This window comes from Manduca sexta, chromosome 28 (genome assembly GCF_014839805.1).
Source record: "Manduca sexta isolate Smith_Timp_Sample1 chromosome 28, JHU_Msex_v1.0, whole genome shotgun sequence".
NCBI lineage: Eukaryota > Metazoa > Arthropoda > Insecta > Lepidoptera > Sphingidae > Manduca > Manduca sexta.
Genome location: NC_051142.1, coordinates 7,394,973 through 7,414,713, shown reverse-complemented (window position 1 = coordinate 7,414,713; position 19,741 = coordinate 7,394,973). Strand labels below are relative to the sequence as shown.

The 19,741-nt window shown below is 34.6% G+C and overlaps 1 protein-coding gene across 6 annotated transcripts in view; it reads left to right on the top strand.

Annotated features, from left to right (window-relative positions):
• Positions 1 to 14,128: 14,128 nt before the first annotated feature.
• LOC115445748 (matrix metalloproteinase-2) overlaps positions 14,129 to 19,741 on the top strand; it is a 38,546-nt gene continuing 32,933 nt past the window's right edge. For all 6 annotated transcript variants that reach the window (XM_037444421.1, XM_037444424.1, XM_037444419.1 and 3 more), the window contains exon 1: positions 14,129 to 14,461. The gene's annotated coding sequence lies outside the window, so the exon portion shown is untranslated. The remainder of the gene's footprint in view (positions 14,462 to 19,741) is intronic.

The window sequence follows — 19,741 nt, the reverse complement described above, 5'->3', positions numbered from 1 at the left end:
TGTTATCATTATTGAGTTTTATCATCGTAACTATTTATATTTTTAAATACTGACGGTAAAAAAATAGTTTACCCTTATAATTTTATTTTGTAATACCATGGGGAAACATACATTGACTGTTGCGTCCGGTAATTGGGTTGAGAGTCTGATTCATGCGCGCAATTGAACTAACGCTGAATCATAAATCACACTTTTTATTTTAGATTGACGCACAAGTATAGTACGTAGCTTTAATTATTCTGTTTTACGCGCAATGTGGGTTAGATTATATGGGTCGCCGTCTGTTTAAAAGAACCGTCATCCTAAACTTCTCGCTAATCACAAAACCGCAATTTATATAAAACAATCTTATGGTGTTTTATTATATGAACAGGAAAACTTATAGAGGAAGACGACAAATGTTGTCAAAACACTCCGCTGCGATTATCACACGAGATACTGCCGGATGCTGTAAATTTTTTGGAACAAAATTTTAACATCACACATTTAGGTAACGGAAACAAACAGTAGTTATAACCAGTGACGGCGTGAACCACCGCGAGGCCCCAGGCAAAAGCAAAACAAAAACCCACACGAAATCCAGTGCGAAGCAAAAAATTGCTTCCCGGTTTTCACAATTTCGTCGGTAAGATGCTATAAAGGTGCTCCAAGGCAGTGCCGAGGGCTCCTTGAGCGCGACGCCCGGGCGGTTTCCCGGATCTTTCCTCCCCTATTGCCGCCTTTGGTTATAAGTTTGTAAATTCCGTTTAAATGTGTTTTCCTTATGAAAAAAATATATTTCTTGTAAACCTACATAAGACAATATAAATGCAGTAAGATACTTGAATTATAAAAACGTAAAGCTTGTTTGTACGCAACTTTTGTTACAGTGGTAATGAGAAACTGTTGATCCGAACCCTTTTTTCTTACATTAATAAGTAGCTTATGTTGTTGACTATGTCGCGTCAATTTATTTAATAAAATCCATACTTTAAATCGGGAGGCGGCACGATCAAAAATAAATCAACAATAGCATAATGTCGATTTTAGTTATAAAACGTACCAGATTCTCAAATACAATAATCTGTGATGTCAAAGTTAGGAAATTATTGAAACCTAGTTGTGATTAGCGATATTTTTATTCCTTTATCTCGTGATAAGTTGTACGTTTAATATAGTCACATGTTATGTGCTAATGGTAGAAATCTATGAATGGAATTGTTTCATTTATAATTGTTCGCCAATATAGAAGTGATGATATGTAATAAGCAATGAGTGAAAAAGGAACGTCTCTCTATTTGGGTGTTTCTTTTTAATTTTTGTAAATGGAGCGGGGTCCAAACGAGTGTCGACTGACGAGAGATGATTGCCTCCCAACAGTCGACACAATTATGTCGGCCCGTTGGAACTCCGATCCTATGCACATGATGATCCTGGGGTGCGAAACACTTACGTGAGCTACTATGGTGAATTCCTCAACGCTTAGAACTAGCTTTAGTTCTCTCTATCCAGGGGCGACATTAGGGGGAGGCGAACTGGGCAACTGCCCAGGGCCTCGCGCCCACAGGGGCCGCGCGCGCGGTGCTTTGGAGGACTTTTTTTACGATCTTACCAAGCAAACTGTTAAAACCGAAGATTTTTTTTTGCACCAGGGCAACGCGTTGTATTTTTGATTTCACCTGGGGCTTCGCGCCCACTAAGGCCGCCGCTGTCTCTATCTCAGAATAATATATTCTGAGATCTAACTAGGCAATGTGAACTTACCGAGCGATGATACATCGTCATATGTCACCGTCATTGTTTGTCACATACCTATGGAACTTTGGAAGTACCCGCATGCCGGAAAACTGTTTCCTCGTAGGGAACAATTTTATTGTTATGCGGTAAAAATTGTTTTAAATGTGAATTCGTACCAAGTGCCCTATGGATCAAATTAGTCATCTTGAACATATTTAACATGCATGATCCATTTTATAATAAGAGTTGATGTTAATATAGATTTAATTGGTAATAATAAATACTATATAATTCAATTTATGCGTGTGGGCAAGTTTGTATTGCGATTTACGAGATAAAGTTTTAATAGGTATCTTACAATATTGCACTAATTAATAAAATAAGCAGGTATACACTAAATATTGAAGAGACTACGTGTTTTACGTGCTAATCTTCGAGCTACTTATTGGACTGCTTCTAAAGACGCAGGGTACATAAACACGGAAACAGCCGCGATCAAAAGTTTGTAACTTTTAAAATTCATAATATGTGGGCGAAAAGGTATAACTTGTGCAATATCAAATCTTAAGTGGATTTAATCTTCATATCAAATAAATTGTGGCTCACATCAGAAAAGAAAATATTACGGGTGTTGAGTTAAAGAAACAGTTTGATTAAATAGAAATTTGCCAAATGACGCGTAACGGCGCCATATGAGTCACACAGTGGCCCACAAGCCAACATCATTCACCGCTTTATGTAACGTTACAAGATGTACAGTTACATTTTTAAGCATAAGAAGCGCAATTTTCTTTGTCTCGAGTGACACTGAACACTGAAAACATCAATTCGTCATTGGTATTTACTATTCGGGTCATTGTTGCTTGCAAACTGACAAAAACAGGGATGGCGAACCTTTAATGATTAACGTGCCATTGTTTATCTTCTTCTATCTATCTATACTTATAATAAATCTGTAGAGAGGTCAATTCTGTACATGAAATATATTTCCAAAATAACTATCAGGGGGTGATTAGGGATCGATACTGATGCCAAAAATGCAATTGGTAAAATTTTTGTCTGTCTGTCTGTCTGTATAACCGTTATAGAAACAAAAACTACTCGACGGATTTTAACGAAACTTGGTACAATTATTTGTCATACTCCTGTGCTGGTTATAGTATACTTTTCATCACGCTACAATTAATAGGAGCAGAGCAGTGAAGGGAAATGTTGGGAAAACGGGAGAAGTTACTCCATTTTTAAGCTTCCGTCGCGTGTGCAACCTTCATGGTTAAAGCTACACAGAAATCATGTATGACGAAAATGTTCTCCTTAAAATTATGTAAAAAATATCCCACGACAGCATATGTCTATCTTTTATGGTTGACTCACAATAACACGTGTAACTCCCGATAGCTTAGCAGTTCGAAGCTTTCTCATTATATTTGTCTACTCTTACGTTTATAACACTCTCAGTCATCCCTAATTAAAAAAGTTAACATTATAAAATATTCCATAAAAAATAATCATAGAAATTGATATAGAAACACCAAAGTTATACATGAGATACGCTAATAATAAGCCATCATACGTGAATACTGAATCATGCTATAAAGATTATTTCTGTATATATATAAGGTCGCCAACGCACAGGCAGGCGGCTTGCTTGGCACCTAGAGGCTAGCGAATCACTTAGCGAGTAGCTTCGTAAAACGAACATTCTCGAACGTTCGCGACCGGCTCCATTTTTGAAGTCCGAAATCCACGCGGGCGAAGCTGCGGGCGGAAGCTAGTAAAAAATAAATTTTTGGCCTGTAACGTGCTATCCAAGACCGGTTTTATCTATCCGAGTGCCCCTTTTTAGCAACTTTTTAATGACCCAAATATGGTTTTGTTTTTTTTTTATTGGGGCTCAGCAAAGTGGCTTCACTGCACCTTATGTTAAAAGAAATGAAGCTCAAAGAAGGATACATATACACTGTTTGCATATTACACGTGTGACCGAATTATTTAGTTATGTGCCACAACTAACACGAAAAAGTTTGTAAATCAAATGAAACCTAACCATGTTTGAAAATACTTTGAATAAAACAATGGTTTGAAAAGGGATCTCATGTGCTAGATACAAAGATAAAAAGTGGGCTTCAAAATATTAGAATGAAGGAAGTATTTGGTGGAAAAAAGGTACCTCCTCTAATAATTATCGGTGGGTACCGATCGATATTCATCTAAACGGATAAGTATGGATACACTCATAGTCAAATTTAGAGAAACGCAAAGGAAAAATAAATTAGCTCAAAGGAAGATTTTTCAATTTCAATTCGGGGTCGTGTAAAGTTACTTCAATTCAAACGTTTATGATAAAATACAAAATTAGAAAATTTTAAATTTTTATTGCTATAAGGAAAATTATTATTTTGGCTTTCCCGGAAAAAAATGTCGGGCTTGGTTGGTGTCGGTCAAATGTCCGATGTTTTTTCTAACGTTTGGCACGGTACGTATTTAATAGCATTTACTACTGCTGCCAGTGTCCTGTAATTATCGAGACATAATAATCGAGACTTGTTAATATAACTTAGTAACAGGGAATTCCATTTTGATAAATAAAGCACTTTTAAAGTTTTTTTATTGTTATTTGATGGCTTGGTTATTTCAAACATGTTCTTACAGATTATAATATCAGCCCTGTATTATATACTTGCCCACTGCTAAGCACGGGCCTCCTCTACTACTGAGAGGGATAGGCCTTAGTCCACCACGCTGGCCTAGTGCGGATTGGTAGACTTCACACACCATCGAAATTCCTATAGAGAACTTCTCGGATGTGCAGGTTTCCTCACGATGTTTTCCTTCACCGTTAAAGCGAACAATAAATTCACAAAGAATACACACATGATTTTTTAGAAAAGTCAGAGGTGTATGCCCTTGGGATTTGAACCTGCGGACATTCGTCTCGGCAGTCCGTTTCACACCCAACCAGGCTATCGCCGCTCTCGTTTCAAGTTTCGGAAAACATGTAGACCATCTTAATATTTAGATTTCAATATCTCTACTTTATTTTAAAACTGCTATTATAGTGTAGGGCTGAGCATAATATTGTGTCAAACAATATCTGCAATGTTTATGGCAAAAGGTAGCCAAAGTTGTTTATTACGTATTGATTTAAACTCAGAGATACATTTTTCATTTGTATTTCCGTGGACGCTTCTAAATCAAACAAACCTTTCTATCCCACGAACATAAAACTTTCTTCGAACAAATTAAAGTTAAGTTTATCGATTTACCCCACAGCTAATTTCATTTTGTCCACATAACTCTGTATCGCTTTGCCACAATTATTATAATTGAGTTTATTTTTCGTATTAATCTGCTTCCTTAGTCTTATACTCTACTTTGGTCCGCTTACAATTAGGTGAGCAATATCATAGGACTTAATTTTTTCTTATATTTGGAAGCTAACTATTGTATCTTATCCCATGAATAATTATTACCTGATGATTAAAAAGTCAACCCTTTACTATTTATAAATTTTATTTAATTGCTAGAACTATAAGAATTTTTAGATGTTAAAAGGTATAGGCAAGAGAAACAGAAATTGCATGCGTTTATAATATCATATACTTACCCACAATTTGCCCGCGCGAAAGAGTTTTCCGGGATAAAAGTCCCGCTACATATTTTCCCGAGATAGAAGGTAATGTTCTTTCCAAATTTCATCGATATCCTTTAGGTAGTTTTCGAGTTTCTCGCAATCATACCGGTCAACAGATGCGGTGGGGGACTTTCTTTTAAAATATATTCAATTCAGATATACATGATTGTTGCATAACTTTAACAGTTTTCGCAATGAAAGCAATCAAGAAGAATTCCCCGTTTTTGCAATTTTTTTAGCGTTCCGTTTTTCCGTTTGAAGTACGGTATAGGATCACTTTGTTGTCCGTCCCTCCGTCCGTCTGTCTGTCAAGACCCTTTTTCTCAGGAACGCGTGGAGGTATTAAGCTGAAATTTATATCAAATACTCAGGGTCTACGATCCCTTGGAGCTGTGAAAATATCAAACTTCTAAGCCAACGCAATCAAAAGATACAGCTGTTTATGTCGCAAATTTTCGAAACTCGCAAGGGAAACAAAACCTACAGGTATTTCCCGTAAACTCAGAATCTTGAATTTTGGTACGAAGCAACGTATAGTACAGATTAAGAAAAAATTGCGAAACCATACATTTTTAGTTACATCATATAATTTATTTATTTATTTATTTATAATAAAAATATTCTTAATAATTTTAAAGTTACTACTCCTTTCCTCATGAACGCGTAGAGGTATTAAATTGAAATTCATATCAGATACTCAGGTCTATAATATCTTTAAGCTGTAACAAAATCAAACTCCTATATCAAGGGTACCCTTGTCGTCCAGTCGACCTAAAATCTTGAAATTTGGCATGAAGCAAGGTATAAAGGAAAAATTCCGAAAACCTTAAATTTCTAGACCTATGTCTTTAATTTATGCTCCTCCAGCTTTACATATTGTAATGTTATGGATTTCATTTTGCAATAAAAATACCATAATTATGACTCGATTGTCGCGATGAGTGAACTTTTACATACCTAAAGGTTTGTACGGAACCCTCGGTGCGCGAGTCCGACTCGCACTTGACCGGTTTTTTATTGATGCGTCACTCCTATTGGTCATAGCGTAATGTTATGTAGCTTATAGCCTTCCTTGATAAAGGGGCTATGCAAAACTATTTTTTTTCAATTCGAACCTACTAGTTCATAAGAATAGCGCGTAACAAGCAAACAAAAAACTCTTCAGCTTTATATAATAGTATAGATTTGAGTTGGCTTCACCAGCCGCCTATTATGCATACTGAACTTATAAAAGTGGTTATAAAAATCTCAGACGATTTATTTAAGTGATACTTGGATTTATAGACTGTGTAATAACAATTTGAAATATTTTTCATGCTATAAACTAAGTTTCAAGCATTCACGGCACACGATCGATTTAAATTCGTTACATTGCTGCATCATTTCCTACGATTGTAAGTTTTATAAGAGAAAATCTTAAACATTATATAGAGTTTATTCCATAGGCAGTGTTTGTTATTCCGCACAGAGCTTTGTAAAATAATTGTATGGTCACAATGTTATCGGGCCAAATATAAAGTAGGTACATATAATTTAAAACATTTTGTACAATGGTCGAATAGATATTTAAACCGAAGATTTATAGATTTTTTAATGTATAACATGTAAAGCCAAGTCCATATATTATGCAGAATTAATAAGAAATTGCGCTGACTAAAAACTTCGTAACGCTAGGTTAAACATACAGAGGAGTATTATTATATTATAGAAGTTACTATAAAACATATGAATTACCTTTATCGTTATTGATTAAGTATTGAAATTATAAGTGATGCAACTGGGCACCGAACGCAACGAGAGCAGGGCGTCGCGTCGAGTTGAAAAACCTCGATTCGTGCAGGAATTCGGTAGTATTTTTATTATTTTTATACTTTACTTGACCAAAACAATGCGTATGGACCCTGTAGTGTCTATTGTTGTAAAATTTCTTTGTTTGGCGGTAATTTTTAAACTCTTTATTGTGTTGTTTGTATAAAACTTGAAATTTGAACATGTTAACATGTTGAATGAGACAGAAGCATATGATGATTTTGAAGAGTTTAAATATAGAACACAGTAATTATAATTAAACATTTTAAACATTTTGGTGTGTATATGATAATTAATTTCTTACCAATATTGTCTTTTTTAACAGGCCACTAATATCATTTAGTATCTCTGAACCAACTCCGTTCGACTCATTAAGAAAGCCTTCAGAATTAAGTCCCACTATTAATAACATTATAGTATAGTATATAAATTTACAAAAAATCTGTTATAGATACATAAGGGTTTATTTAAATGCAGCTGAACACAATATGTATTTAAATATTTAATTACACACTTCTATCTGCAGAAAATGACACATGTAATAAATATTTCGGCGGGATCACACATAACATACAGTTGGTGCACTTCAAAGTGATTTTCATTTCAATGTCTGTAAACATTGACAGAATATATTTAATTATTTAAACTGCTTTAAAGTTCACTAGCATAGCATTGATTTCGCTACGGAAAGGTCATCTAACAAATGTCACGATGTTGCATTGGTGAATCGCATTAATTTCACACGCTGATGCTGAGTTTGCCTAACTTGCTATTTAAAAAACCTGAAATAATGAGTTTACATTTTAGTTGATTTTCACCTCCTCTGATTAAAACATAATGAAATTGGCTGACAATCAGACATTTAACAGTAGGTATATATTATCTTAGAGCTCCTTGTTGACAGTAAAAAAAAACATATTTTTAATACTGAGGCAGAAACACTAATGCTATGAAATTTTGGTAAATATATACTTACCATCACGCTTTTTATAATATTTACTTATTCCGGGCTTTGTAGAGATGCACTTACATTTCGCCAACTTTGTCATGTCCCATTTAATAGAAGCCTAGCCGATCGCCATTTACTGATAAAAAATCCAGTCTGATAGAAAATACTGAACCGTAAATATTAACGGTGAAGAAAAACATCGTGAGGAAACCTGCACTTCTGAGAAGTTCTCTATAGGAATTTCGAAGGTGTGTGAAGTCTACCAATCCACACTAGGCCAGTGTGGTGGACTAAGGCCTAATCCCTCTCAGTAGTAGAGGAGGCCCGTGCTCAGCAGTGGGCAAGTATATAATACAGGGTTGCTATTATTTTATTTTTTTACTATAATAAAACTTGTATTGGTGTCCTTACACTACCGAGGCCAACTTGGTTGGCACCATTTGTTTATTGCGTGGAGCTCATGCTTGATAGATAAATTTCGAAGAAATTATCATCCAAAAGTGTAATACGAGTCGTTAATATTATGTGTAATTTACAGTTCAATCAAGTTCTCAACATATAAAAAAATCGAATCTCCGAATCCATCGAGAATGCTCCGAGGAATTGTGCTGGCATGCTAAGCTAAAACTTGATGATGAATACCATCACAACCCGAACGAATAGGCTCACTAACTCTTTTCTTTTCCCTCCCAGGCAATGCTTGTGCGCTTGGTCTCCACAACAAATGCACGCCTATGCCCGGGGGACATTTGCCGCGGCTCTAGGCATATAGTTCAGTATGTATATCTCTTGGTTGTAATTGAGACCTATGATGGCTCGCGAACATTTCCTGGCCTTCTCCCCTCCACCCATCCTAAGAGGTTTCTTTTCTTCCCCCGCATATACCTCCCAACTTTCCTCCAGTAGTAAAGTCGCTAAACCGGGTGATTCCAGTATCCTATTCGCAGGTTTCCCCGCGTAGATTGCGAGGTCCAATACACAAAAACCTTTTTTCATTGCTGCTCCAACATGCTTTAAAATAGTTTCCTGGGGCGCATGTTTCCTCCTTCTTATAATTTTGGGTACTGCTGGCGTAGCGAGAAACTTCTGTACTGTAGGTTTAGTTTATTCTTTGAAATATTACCAATTCGATACTTATAGGTCGATCGAGCGGCAATCAACCGCTAACGTTTATTCTATGCATACTTACCCTATGTATCAAATTCTCCAACTCCTGCGAACTTTTCTCTTTCGAATCACCCTGGTGATTTAGTTTTAACACACCTTTCATAATTATAGTTACTATTATTTTTCGATCCGTACAAATCTTTAGTATTTTGCTTCTTGTTAATTACCACTTCGACATACTTCTTAATGGTCCTATTTCCTTTCATGATTTTTCAGCTCTGTACAACTATACTTACTAACTTTCTTTATCATATTTCTGTTACTCCTTTACGGAAAGCCAGTAGTATCTTTTTGAACAACTTCCGACTACCTATGTAGGTATTTATGGATACATTCACCATTTTTATTTTTATTTATTTTTATATTATAAATAATATAAACATGTCGCATTCATTCATTATGACGTCGTGATGTATCGGTGACTCATACTAAGAGGCTTAGAATGGAGAAAGTAAAAATAAAGTGGATTAAGTGAAGATTTCGATTTCTGTGTTCATCTCATTTGCCTCGTCAAACCATTTAAATAAGGTAATCAACTTTATTGCTTTACCATTTGTGAAAATATACATTAACTAGATAAAAAAAAAACTAGAGCCATGTTTGTAATTAGATCAGTGTAAGTGGAAGAATCGTTTACTATGTATCTACACTATTCTACGCTTAACATTTTAGGTTGACAGTTGACACAACATAACGACTGCTCCGGCGCAGGCGAGGTCAGTCAATGCCGTGTCCGGGCGCGGCCGCGATCAAACGCGCCGCGCTACACCTTCCGTTCAGACCCTACTCCTTACACCTGCACGTGGAGTTCGCGGAATTTTTACGTCCAGTATAGAACAGTAATACCTTCTCATACATTTTATTATTATTTTACTAGCTTTTGCTTTTCCTCCATCCACTTTAATGTTTCTTCCCACAATGAAGTGCCACGTTGTATATTTTAGGCATTATATTAAATGATATATGTTAGCTATATGTATAGGGCAAATTTAATAGAAATAAATTTAGCAGTTATCATAAATTATATATCTAAGAGAATTGAGAATATTTTAAATCTCGTTTATATAATGTAATATACAATATTAATAGGATTGTTGTATACTTGATTCTTGCATATTTTCACTCTGTAAATAAAAATTGTATAGGTTTTTAAGTTTATGCCTAAGTCTTACGGCGAAAAATTCTTTAAAACGTAGTTGATTAAAATTACAAAGAATTATCAAAAAAATATCTAAGAAAAAATCTATAGCCGTTTTATGGTGTAACTACACATAAATAATCGGTGTATTGTGCATAAGAAGATGGAGTATGCTTGGAGGCCGAATTTTGGCCTTCATTTCCATCCTATAACCCGATGCCATCTGATACGTTGAAAAACATAATTATGCCTTGACATGATAGTTTACTAAATGGTCAGTTGTCATGGCATTGATATAATAAAACTGATGAGATTGCTCGGCATTACAAGCAGTAATGATGACCTTTTTTTAAATCGCAATAATTCATATAAACGAAATTTCTATAATAATTTTAGATGTTTAATAGTAGTAAAGGCAGAAATCACTAAAATAAAGAACATAAAGCAAACGCTAAAAGTAAGCAGGCCAATGATAATTTATTTTTTTATAATAAGTCGACACTGCTGATTTTTTAGAGAATGCCACTTTAATTTTATACTTTGAGTAAATAGTGTAGTAGTACAAGAGCCGGTAGGAATCTCTATTCGACTGTACTAACTACCGCGTTTTTTCGTAGAAATTGTATGTAGATGGCAAGGTGTATAGAAGGAGTATCAGCTGCACGCATGCAGTTTTTTATGTTTAATTGTAAACTTATTAATTTGCACCCTTGTCATCTTTACTAATAACAATCCTACAACATTGCGTTGTTTCTCGTCCTTTAACTAACAATTCATCACATTTACGTAAAGTAATGTCTGGGCATTTTATTAAAGCATAGAGTAATGTAAAAAATATTCAGATAATTAATGATGATTCCGATAAGTTAACAACAGCAGGTTAAGGGCTAAGGGTAGAAACGATTAGGGAGAATTGACTCACCGACCTTCACCCACCTTTTATGTTTTCATGGTATGCCACATTTCTTTTCGGTAATATTGAATTTTCGTAGAACTATGTAATTCATGGCTATGCCACGTTTCTACAATTTAAAAAATGAGTAAATAAATTGGTTGCATATTTCCAAAAAGTAATGCTTTATTCAGTAGGTATTCTATATATACACTCTCACGCATTTTAACCCCAAAGGGTAGACAGAAGCACAAATGATTTACCCACTTTCTGTCGTGTGTACTGTGTATTATAGTCCATTCCATAATGTAATAGGGGGAGAGCCTATCGCGATATTATCGGGCACAAATTCTAGACTTCGGGTTCATTCTGAGTAGAAAAACCCAATATTATTTTGCCCGACCTGGGATCGAACCCAAGACCTCGGCACTGCGGTCGTACCGTAATACAACTATGCCACTCAGGCACTCCAATATAATATTATGTCATTAAGAAATTCCATAATTAATATAAAGTAATTAGGAAGGTACATGTTATAGATTTAAGGAAATAGAAAAAAATCTTTATTGGAACAAAATGTATATAGATTTGTTCATGAACAAAAAACAATGCATGAATGTTGGCATACCGTCAAAGGAGGCAATGTACATGGCGCGCCACGCAGTCGAAGGACAGACGACTCATGAGCACAACATAGACGACCCTGACCTCGCCGGTGACCTCACCACTGCAGTGAGGGAAGCTACCACCCTCGGCACCAGGCCGGCTTTAGTCATCACGAACAATGGCTTTGTCATCGGTATCGGAAAGCTTCCACAAAGGCACGGTATTGTCATGCTTCGATAACATTTGGTACCGCGAATGCTGCGCTGTTTGTCGATCGACAACTGATTACAACGAATCAGGTTATTGCATGATTGATCAATAAGCATTTCGTGTAAAGAGGCGGGAATCCCATAGGTGCTTAGGCGTATCATACGACATTTAGGCACGTAAGTTTTCCGTAATTTAGGAACATAAAATTTGGCGATAAAAGATAGCGTGGGACAGTAGATGAATCATAATATTATATTCTTTATCAGAAAATTGAAATAATATATTTATTTTTGCTATGTTATGATCGATTAAACAATTTTTATTGTAGTTGTATGATGAGATAGTATACCGCTCGCCTGATGGTAAGCGATATGATCTCACATAAAAGTAGCAATATCACACAGAACTTTGAATTACAAAGTACTGAGTGGCACTGCCTTGCTTTCGTCACTCTGAAACATGAAATGTCGAGTAACATGTTATAGTTTTAATTAAATTATTACGCTAGAAATAATGTGCATCAAATTGCAACACGCATGTATACTAGTGCTTGGCGTGGGAATGGACATTGAGATGGTACTCAGACAGCTCAATAAATCAAGTCTTCACCCTAAGACTTCACCGGTTTATTTGGGCGTCTTTGGCTTCTTTCTTTCTCAATTCGTTGTGGTGTCGAGACAACACACCTCCTAACATATCTTGTAGGAACGATTTGGCTTAGTTTTTATAGCCGGTGTCTTGCACGACTAACTACTAACACATAAAGGATTGGATTCTTCAATTAATGTCAGAAAAGAAAACACCTAAAGTATAGAATTTTGAACAGAACCCAGGCTTCCTGAACAATATAATGTCCTGACAATAAAAATCCCTTACCTTCACCTTCGATTATAAAAACCGGACAAGCGCAAGTTAAACTCATACACCGAGGGTTCCGTACTTTATAGCTTTCTTTCGTTATTAAAGTACATATTTAGGTTTCCAGATTTTTCCTTTATTTATGCCGTAAGACATTGTTTCTTGCACAAATTTCATGATTCTAGGCGAAGGGAAAGTTCCCTATAACTTTCATTTCTTTGTGAAAAAAATGCGACATAAACGGTCATATCTTTCGATTGCGTTGACTTGATTTTTTTAAACATAAAATAGACCTAAAAATACTTGGATATTTTATATAAATTCCTGGCGGACAACAAAGTGGTTTTATAAGAGTTTCCTTTGAGGTATGGAACCTTAAAAACTTACTTCCAAGTACTTAGAAATTTAACATGTCTCACTCTGATGTTAAGAATTTGTTTCATAAAATTTCTTGCTATCAAATATTCTAAACTGGATTTCTAGTTTTCCCTACTAATACGTCATTTATCTTAACTGAATTAATGAGGTTTACTGTGAAGTTACATATAAAAAATATTCATATTAAAGCGAATGCTAACACGTGTTGTTATTCTTAATGAACTCGATGACGCAGCGGCGAACAGATCGGCTACGTCGTGAGTAGAACGAGTTTGGTTCTCGTTTGTGGCTTAATTAATATGCATATGTTCCACATGTGCCTCTTTAGAATTTGTTTTGAACTATGTAATCTGTACTCATGTGGACTTCGTGATGAGATTTGTTTGTTTGGTACTTTGTAAGTTGTGATTATTTATTACGTTTAAGTGCAACAAGGAAAACTTTCAGCGTCTCTATAAAGTCATCTTTATGCCATCAATCATTCATCAATAATAGATAACCAGAATCGATGGTGATTTACGTTAATTTCTAAGAAAAAGAAAATTGCACGATTGCATTGTTAAATGGATGATAAATATCCATTGTTCAATGAAAACGTCTAAATTGTCGGTGGTAAAGCCCGTGGTACGTGTGGGGCAAAGTGCGTAAAGTTGAAGTTTTCCTTTAAGTGGAGCTAGGGGCGGGCGGTGGTTGGTGCCGTGGGCGGCGTTGGGTGGCGGTGGTGCCGGCGGGGGCACGGGACACGTACGATTATAAGAGCGGGCGAGCGGCGCGGCGCACACTCATCCAAACTCGCGGACTGCGGTAGGTCGTGTCACGCGGTGGCGCCACGATCGCAGTCGTTTTCGCTGTTAACCGCGCGAACTCACACATTTTCTTTGAAATTTCGTGTATTTGCAAAGAAAAAAGTGAATTAAGCGGGACATTCGGTGACTTAAGAGTGCCCTGTGATTGTTTTTTACACACAAAGAGACTCTATTTTTTATCAATTTTTTTATCATTCGGTAGTAATAGAGCCAGGAACGTGAACGCACTTGTGAAACGAAATCCCAACACTTCAAGAGTAAAGGATTGTATGAACTGCGTTTTGGACATATCCTATACGTGAGTATTTTCTTATTAATATGTTTTTTCATAATTATAATGAGAATTTTATATAAAGATTCATAGTTTAATAATTTAGAATGAAACAATTATAGATTCATTGTAATTCTTGTCATAAAGTAATTCAATATCATAATTTTCTTTTATTATCCTTTTAATGAAACAGTTTCAAATTAGATATAGTTTTTGTGTTAGCAGTAGGACAAATATCTTACTTCTGATTGATCGAATAACTATTTTCCTGTCTATTGTATGCAGTAAGGACAATTACATATAATTTGCAGTCCACTGTATAAAAAATAATACTGTTTTCAAGAGATGTCACACTACATGAGAGCAAAAAATTACTGTTATATTGCCGCAACAGGTACTCGGGCCGGCATTGATGGTAATGTTTAGTTTCTAACGTGATAATCAGTATATCAAACAGTCTCTACTATAACAATTGTTATCGATATTTAAACAAATTTCTACGCCCTATGCGGACAATGTGTAAATCGGCGAAGTAAAATCTGTGCAATGATCGAAATCGAAAAACTTCGGTTTGGTGTCAGGGTCATCACTATTCTGACATTGTCGTAACTCGTTACGGTACGGCAGATTTGTTTTAGGATGCAATTTCTAATAATAAACTTATATCAATAGCTATAAACATTACTACGTATTGTATTTGGAAGTGAATTGTTAAAGTAAAAAGGGGCAAAATAATGAACAGTACAAGTGCCATTATCAGCGGATAAGGCGGCGGCCGTTATCTCACTGATAACGACAGATCTTCGTGAACTCATTCTTTGAACATTCCTTCTATTCAATGTTATTGAAGTATTTAGGACTAACATTTTTAGAATAGTAGAACATGAATAAATACGTGTGAGTGTCACGGAAACCCAAAACTTGATATATAATTTATGATATTATGCCTATAACGCCGGTAAGTATTGGTTCTTATAATTTGTCATGTTTCTAAACATGTATTTTTTTATTTAACTTTAACAAAACCAATATACATAGGTAAAAATAAATTACCGTAGTATGCATGTAGGGCAAACTTGCAGGGCAAAGAAATGTTGCAGTTAGTAGATACCTACAACATAATACAGTCACACTAAACAGTCGAAAGTTGAATTAAATGATTTAACTATCGCAGTAAACTTTTCAAATTCTATTTAAACTTTTCAAATTCTATTATAAAAATAACTTTTAAGTTGTTACGAAAGTACATAGAGGTTATAAAGATAGTCGATTAAATTTCCTATAAAAATACACACGCCTTCTACGTCAATGTTACAACACATTCAGACATTGGTATGATGAAGTAGCAATAACTAGCAGAATTATCGTTAAATCATCCAACGTTTAAGGTTGAACGATTTGAAATATTATCAATTTTTATATTGTACTATCTGAATTCTTATCATTCATGAAAATAATTTGTTTGGTTTTTATTAGATATGTCCTAAACAGTATTGTAAATAAACAATTTTGATTCGTATCTTGCTCTCAGTACAGTACTTGAGTGACTCATGTTTAATGTGACAATTGATTGCTGCGAACGGGACGCCAATTTTATTAGAACGAATTATAAAGATCAAAGTTTTATAACCTAGGTGATGCTAGCGGCTCCCCTAAATTTTCTAAATAGTTTTGACAATTACTTCTAACAAACATCCACATATCCCAACCTTTGGAAACATCCTTACAAACATTTGCATTTATACGTAGAATTGCTTCTTCAATTAAATACAATAATAAGATTGAAATTCGCTTTATTGTTTTATTTATCGAAAATATCTATTTAAAAATGCATATAAGTATTAGTGTTAGTCATTGATGATTAATTTTTAGCCAATGAATTGATTAATTGTTAGTACCCCCGCATTAACATAATTGCAGTTTACTTACCTATATTAAAATTTACTTTATTGTATAAAGAATATAAATGTTGATAAATTAAAACAAATCGGTATATTCCAATTCAGTTATGTTATATAAGTTTCTGTCACCAAAAATATCAACATCTTCTAGTGTGTAAATGAACTTCAAATATTTTTACGAAGTTGGTTAAGACTCTATTACATGCAATTGGGTATTTACTGACACAAAAATTTTTTTTAATAAAATTATTAAGTTATGTAGGTTTTTTTTTATAAGTTTCGTAAAAAGTATTTTAATAATATTATTGTGAAAGTTCCTATTACGTTTGGACAATAATGTGAAAAAACCATTTACTATGGTTTATTAATATTTTTTTTATCATAAACTATATTAATCGTGATTTTAATCTTAGTTCATAAAAATACATAATTTTCTATTTTGGTAATTAGCATGAGATGTAAAAACTCATTTACGTCATTTATGTATAAAGGTTAAGGTAACTAGTTGGAGTATTTCCATGACGAGAAGTAGTAGGGAAGTATATTGCATATTGCAATAATGACTACTGAACGACTACTTTAATTCTATTCAATTTTAACATTAAACAAGTACTTATTGTAAAAATAAAATGTAAGGCATATTATTGTACTGCCCAGGCGTGATTTAGTGTTACTGCTAATTTAATTTTAGCAAAGAAGGCTTTATGAACTTAATTTGATAATATTTCGCTGCTGAACTTATATTTTATCGGTTTTTATGATGTACAAAACACTACTATATGAGTATAATATTAAACAAAGTTTCTAAAGTGGGAAAAATAATTATTTATACAAATTCGATTTTGTTATTTAAAGACTAGTAATGCACGCAAAGAGTTCTTTTATTATAATATAGGAGAACCGCGTGTGTATAAATCAATAATGTTGTATGAAGATGAATCAACAGTCATTTAAAACGAGGCTTTAGTTCAGTATACGGTACGGAAACCGGTCGGTACAGTTTTGGCACGATTTAGTACATTTTATATTTTTTTACTCCTTTTTATACGTTCCAAGATGATGATGTGTAATGTGATGATCTGACATCATTTTACGAGACTCGGGTTAAACTACCATTCTGGAGTATTTTTATTAGTGTGTTTCTCAGTATGGAATCTCTTGACTGGTACATGAATAATTCCCATCTATACGATAATATATTTTATAATAATCACGGCAGTCTTGTGCGATGTCGGAGTAAATGACAAGATAATTGTTATTAACGTCTTTTTTTTAACTTATTTATGTTTTAATTATACATTAAATAAATAACATATTCGGAAAACAAATGAGTATATTATTTTCGATTCTATAAAAGGAAATAGGAAAATAAAGTAACTCCAGTCTGCAGTTTTGTAATAAGCCTTTGTAAAGCGTCCTTTGATTTTAAATTGATAATTGTAGCATTTAGACGCAGAGGATTAGGTTTCATAAACTTTGAACTGAATGTATGGTCATTTGTAGATAATCTCGCACACTGAGTCTGCAATCATAAAATATGTATCTGGTGAGGATTCTAGCGCTACATGTGGCTGCAATAATTCGTCGGTTGAATGAAATATTTTATACCTAAATTAATTCATATAACGCTTATTGTGGCCTTTTTTGCGATGCAATACTCAAAATGAACATTATATCTTTCTGGTTTTCGTTCACTGAGTTCTTTCAACATAAATCAAGTTAATGATTTCATTTCTTTTCGATAGAACTACGAAATATTGGGAGAAATTATGCAAATTTCAATAACCACCGCAATGTTAGATACGGGTTACTTAAACAAACAAAATACGTAACATCTGTAACGAGTGACAAGTTGGCAATTATAAAGCGATTAGTATTGGCGACGTGGATCCGGAAGCAGGAAGCGCCATGGCCGAGCCGGCGCGAAACAGGCCACGTCATCGCGCCCGGAGACCACACAACCTGCTCATTGCGATGCATCGCAGCATCTCTGTCACAATACCAAGCAGATTGCATCTGCGACAGACGACACAGTATGCGTGTCTTGATGCCAATCGCTAAGTTTAAGGACACCACTTTTCTAACGGTTTATATTCAATTCTAAGTAGCTACTATTAGCTAGCTAGCAATACTAATATTGCCAGTGTATTTAAGATGCTGGTAAAATCTTGGTAACGCAATTTTAGAAAATCTTTTTCCATCAAATGTATGTAGTAACTAAGCCGAAATCAGTACAGCTTAACTGTTTGAAATATACTTAATAATTATATTCTTGTCTAATGCATCATTAAGTACTAAAGCAGAAATGGATAAAACATTTAAACACAAAGTTCTTTTGAACATGTACGTCGCATATATCAGATCTTATAAGTGTATTTTCGGTGTACTCGCACGCCCGTAAGAGTCATCTTATCACGATTACAAAACGGTGTACCGTGAGTCACAGTTGGTAAACCTGTTAGTGGGGCTTATATGTTAAAAGTTGGGATTAGTCGCCGTCTATACAAATTTGCGTTGTGTTCAGGGTCGGATACATGATTCGACTGAGTAATTATAAAATGCGTTTAATATATCTCAAAAATCACATGAAATGGTTTATCTGTTTTTTTTATTTACTTTCTGAGTCACAAAATGGCATATGATTTAGTAGGTTCAAACATTAAAATGCATATTCTAGAGGCATAACTTAGTCATCGGATGATACTTATGTGGAGCCGAGGGAATATTCTAAGCTGTTATAGTTCTTAAAATGTATACCTGACCATACAAGTCACTGAGTTTCTTGCCAATATTGCTAGTGAGGCTCCCAGCGACGTGCTAATTTTCGCTTTATGAAAGGTAAATTAAGGCAAGAGTTGGGACAGAATAAACCTGAAGCAGTTGCACATCAGATCCGTTGCAATGGCGACTCGCACATCACAGTAACTTATACGGTGCGTATATGACGTGAGTCGCTGGACTGTAGTTACTCATAAAGGTAACTTGGTCTCCCTGTGTAACCAAGCTATATTCTTTATTTAGTATGAATTAAATATGTTCGGCACGTTTATAATGGATTTAATTAGCGATGAGTAATATAATGCAATAAATAATTACGCAGCATTTGGATTAAAATTTAAAGTATTCATTTTATATTATATTTATGTTGCTGTTTAAAATTAATTTATGACATAAGTTCTCTATAGAGTTTGCCTTTACCTACTCAATGAATATTTCCATATAAAGCTCAATATAACTTTTTCTATATTTATCCACAATATCAACTACTATTTTATTCTAGAATACTAGCATTGCGTATTACATAAAAAAAATTATATTCACTAATAACGCGTTAATTACAGTGGATGTCCTCCTGCGATCATAAGTTTTTCTCGTCTTTTAACTGTAGTAACACAATGATTGTCGT